Source organism: Eschrichtius robustus, chromosome X, assembly GCF_028021215.1.
Source record: "Eschrichtius robustus isolate mEscRob2 chromosome X, mEscRob2.pri, whole genome shotgun sequence".
Classification (NCBI taxonomy): Eukaryota; Metazoa; Chordata; class Mammalia; order Artiodactyla; family Eschrichtiidae; genus Eschrichtius; species Eschrichtius robustus.
This window is the reverse complement of record NC_090845.1, coordinates 32,413,115-32,418,105: the sequence shown is the minus strand read 5'-3', so window position 1 is coordinate 32,418,105 and position 4,991 is coordinate 32,413,115. Positions and strand designations below refer to the sequence as shown.

Genomic DNA, 4,991 nt, shown 5'->3' with positions numbered 1-4,991 from the left:
AAAGGCTGCACACATTTTCTTAAGTCAGGAGGGCCACAGATTAGATAACAATCGGTTTACTTTCAAACAAAATGCAGTAAAGAGAAATGAATTTTTACCTCCAGTGTTCAAACCAATATAATAGCTTGAAGTTGTTCACCTCACTAACGTAGAAGATAGCTGAATAACAGCGACAAAATACCATACAAAATGAGGTTTACCACTTGAGGCAAACCTTGAAACGAGTGAAGAGTTATACAACGTGCTAAAGAATAACCTTTTCAACAGCTAGTGGCTTATTCCAAGGACTCTTTGATCGCCTGAGAACGTTGCTCCCCTCCCCTCCCCCCAAGTCCTCAGGTTGTTTGCTAATGACTCATTATCCTAATGGGGCACCGCTCCTTCCTCCTTAGGAAACTCGGAGGGATTTTTCAATGGTGATCGGGCCTTGCGCGTTTTTCTGGTGTAAGGCTTATGGATCTAGACCTGGACGTGGCTGCTGAGGAAGATCTGGACCCAGAGGGGGACTTGGACTTGGAACTTCGAGTAGATCTGGACCTAGAGGTTGATGGAGATCTATCATCAGAGCAAGATGGAGACTTCGCATGGCTGAAGGGAGATCGACGCCGAGATCAAGATCGGCTCCTGCTGCTGGAACGACAGTGGCGAGGAAGCCTCGGGCTGCGGCTCTGGGTGGCCATCCAGCACGATCCCGTCGAGGGCACCCATGGCGTCCTCGGCGTGGCGCTTGTCGTGGAAGCAGACGACAGCAAAGCCACGGGGCTCTTCGGTGAAGCGGTCCCACGGGATGTACACGTCGCCAACGCGCCCAGACTTCTCAAAGACGCGCCTCAGGGTGTTGGGTGAGGTGCGGTAGGTCAGATTGTCCACCTTGGGGGAGATCATGCCGTCCGCGTTGGGAGGAGGGCGGCTGTAACTCATGGCCTTTGCGTGCTCAGCTGGGGCCCCGCGAACTGAGTGCTGTCTGAGCAAGCGGCAGTCTGACAAGGCTGAGAGCACGGATAAAAGTATATACGTATAGATATAATTATGTGATGAAGTACATGGCAACGCTGATTCACGTATGCTAGAAACATTTGTCTACTTTAGAGACAAAAAAAAAAACCAAACCCACCAAACAAATCATGAACAGAGAGGGTGATTCGGTAATACTAACAGGCGAGGAGAACGTGAGAGCCACCTACAGGGTGTGAACTGTAATCAGAAACTCAGCGTGGGTCCCTTGTTCTGCTTGAAAAAAATCAAAAGGGTCAAAGCTGTCCTGATCTGTGACTCCAGATTATATAATTGAATATAACTCAGCCTACTAAAATTAAACTTTCTCATTAATTAACCAGATACACTTTCTGATGGAGTAAGTTCATTTGATGTGACTTTCATTAAAAAAATTTTTAGAATGAATATTTCATCAGATTGTTGACAAGGCATCTTTTCTTATGTACCATGTCCATGGGACTCTAAGAAATGAGCTTGACAGTGATAGGGGTAGAAAATAGTATTCCATTAAGTTATTTCTCACCTGCAGTGAACATTGTGTGCTCTTCACACGCGGCAGGGAGGGGGAAATTTCCCCCTCTACCCCTCTTGAGTTCTTGTGGCTGGTCTAATAAGAAAACCGGCACAAGGCAGATGAACAGGAGAAAAAGAAACACGTTTTAATTCTTGGCGCGCAGAAGTCTCACAGAGATGGGTGGGGCCTAAGGAGTAGCCAAAGCAGGAAGGAAGCTTTTATACTTTTTAGATAAACGGTAAATTTGTGAGGAAGTGACGGGACAAAGAAACTTAGGCTTTTGGTGCTTAATTAGTGAAAAATCTAAACAGAGTTTGGGCTTGGGGTAGTCAGTTAAAGAAGTAATAAGGTTTGTTTATACAGGCTTCTCTGCCTGAATTCCCTGTCTCTGGCGATAAGGTTGTCCTTCTGCCTCCAGATGCAGGGAGAGCACCTTTCACATGAGAAAATTTTATCTCCTGCTTTCAGAGGGACAGAGAAGAAGTATCTCGTGTCCCTTTTGTACTGGCTGTTTCCTAAGTAACTTTAATTTAAAATAATCAATATGCCATTGATTGGCATTGTTGGGCCCCAACAAAAGCCACAACATCTTCTGCACGTTATTGATTCCTATGTATGTGCTCTGATTATCCACTACCGCATAACAACCTACATCAAAATTTAGTGGCTGAAACAAATTTATCATTATTTTACCTCATAATTCTAAGACACTGGAATCCAGGCAGGGAACAGTAGGGCTTCTTTCTTCATTTTATTAGCTGAATTAGCTAAGGAGACTGGGACGGCTCTTTTGGAACTACTGGGTGTTGGCTGGTTCCCATCTCCCACCCCCCACCCCCCACCCCCCACCCCCCTTTTCAGAGCCAGTCCACGTAGTCTGGTAAGATTTTTTTTTTTTTTTTCCAACCCTCGCTTGCAGTTGATCCACACCTTCGAAAATGTCTTTCCAGAGACTTCCCTGGTGGAGCAGTGGATAAGACTCCACACTCCCAGTTCAGGGGGCTGGGGTTCAATCTCTGGTCAGGGAACTAGAAAAAACATTTATTTTTTTAGAATTTTATTTTATTTATTTTTTATACAGCAGGTTCTTATTACTCATCCATTTTATACACGTCAGTGTATACATGTCAATCCCAATCTCCCAATTCATCCCACCACCACCATCCCCCACCACTTTCCCCCCTTGGTGTCCATACGTTTGTTCTCTACAGCTGTGTCTCTATTTCTGCCCTGCAAACTGGTTCATCTGTACCATTTTTCTAGGTTCCACATACATGCATTAATATACGATACTTGTTTTTCTCTTTCTGGCTTGCTTCACTCTGTGTGACGGTCTCTAGATCCATCCATGTCTCTACGAATAACCCAATTTCGTTCCTTCTTATGGCTGAGTAATATTCCATTGTATATATGTACCACATCTTCTTTATCCATTTGTCTGTTGATGGGCATTTAGGTTGCTTCCATGACCTGGCTATTGTAAATAGTGCCGCGGTGAACATTGGGGTGCATGTGTCTTTTTGAATTATGGTTTTCTCAGGGTACATGCCCAGTAGTGGGATTGCTGGGTCATATGGTAATTCTACTTTTAGTTTTTTAGGGAACCTCCATACTGTTCTCCATAGTGGCTGTATCAATTTACCTTCCCACCAACAGTGCAAGAGGGTTCCCTGTTCTCCACACCCTCTCCAGCATTCGTTGTTCGTAGATTTTCTGATGATGCCCATTCTGACTGGTGTGAGGTGATACCTCGTTGTAGTCTTGATTTGCATTTCTCTAATAATTGGTGATGTTGAGCAGCTTTTCATGTGCTTCCTGGCCATCTGTATGTCTTCTTTGGAGGAATGTCTATTTAGGCCTTCTGCCCATTTTTGGATTGGGTTGTTTGTTTCTTTTAATATTGAGCTGCATGAGCTGTTTATATATTTTGGAGATTAATCCTTTGTCCATTGATTCGTTTGCAAGTGTTTTCTCCCATTCTGAGGGTTGTCTTTTCGTCTTGTTTGTAGTTTCCTTTGCTTTGCAAAAGATTTTAAGTTTCATTAGGTCCCCTTTGTTTGTTTTTATTTCAGTTACTCTAGGAGGTGGATCAAAAGAGATCTTGCTGCGATTTATGTCAAAGAGTGTTCTTCCTAGGTTTTCCTCTAAGAGTTTTATAGTGTCCAGTCTTACATTTAGGTCTCGAATCCATTTTGAGTTTATTTTTGTGTATGGTGTTAGGGAGTGTTCTAATTTCATTCTTTTCCATGTAGCGGTCCAGTTTTCCCAGCACCACTTATTGAAGAGACTGTCTTTTCTCCATTGTATACCTTTGCCTCCTTTGTCATAGATGAGTTGACCATAGGTGTGTGGGTTTATCTCTGGGCTTTCTATGCTGTTCCATTGATCTGTAGTTCTGTTTTTGTGCCAGTACCATACTGTCTTGATTACTGTAGCTTTGTAGTATAGTCTGAAGTCTGGGATCCTGATTCCTCCAGCTCCGTTTTTCTTTCTCAAGACTGCTTTGGCTATTTGGGGTCTTTTGTGTCTCCATACAAATTTTAAGATTTTTTGTTCTAGTTCTGTAAAAAATGCCATTGGTAATTTGATAGGGATTGCACTGAATCTGTAGATTGCTTTGGGTCGTAGAGTCATTTTCACAGTATTGATTCTTCCAATCCAAGAACGTGGTATGTCTCTCCATCTGTTTGTGTCACCTTTGATTTCTTTCATCAGTGTCTTATATAGTTTTCTGAGTACAGGTCTTTTACCTCCTTAGGTAGGTTTATTCCTAGGTATTTTATTCTTTTTGTTGCGATGGTGAATGGGATTGTTTCCCTAATTTCTCTTTCTGAACTTTCATTGTTAGTGTATAGAAATGCAAGAGATTTCTATGCATTAATTTTGTATCCTGCAACTTTACCAGATTCATTGATTAGCTCTAGTAGTTTTCTGGTGACATCTTTAGGATTCTCTATGTATAGTATCATGCCATCTGCAAACAGTGACAGTTTTACTTCTTCTTTTCCAATTTGTATTCCTTTTATTTCTTCTTCTTCTCTGATTGCCATGGCTAGGACTTCCAAAACTGTGTTGAATAATAGTGGTGAGAGTGGACATCCTTGTCTTGTTCCTGATCCTGATCTTAGAGGAAATGCTTTCAGTTTTTCACCATCGAGAGTGATGTTTGCTGTGGGTTTGTCGTATATGGCCTTTATTATGTTGAAGTAGGTTCCCTCTATGCCCCCTTTCTGGAGAGTTTTTATCATAAATGGGTGTTGAATTTTGTCAAAAGCTTTTTCGGCATCTATTGAGATGATCATATGGTTTTTATTCTTCAATTTGTTAATATGGTGTATCACATTGATTGATTTGTGTATATTGAAGGATCCTTGCATCCCTGGGATAAATCCCTAGTCTGGCAGATTTCTACTGTATTTAGCTTTCTTACAAAATGGTCAGGTTTATAAGAGACCATAGTAGAAGCATCAGTCCTCTTAAA

At 42.1% G+C, this 4,991-nt stretch overlaps 1 pseudogene; it reads right to left on the bottom strand.

Annotated features, from left to right (window-relative positions):
- Positions 1–363: 363 nt before the first annotated feature.
- On the bottom strand, positions 364–921 carry LOC137756260 (serine/arginine-rich splicing factor 2 pseudogene; annotated as a pseudogene).
- Positions 922–4,991: the final 4,070 nt, after the last annotated feature.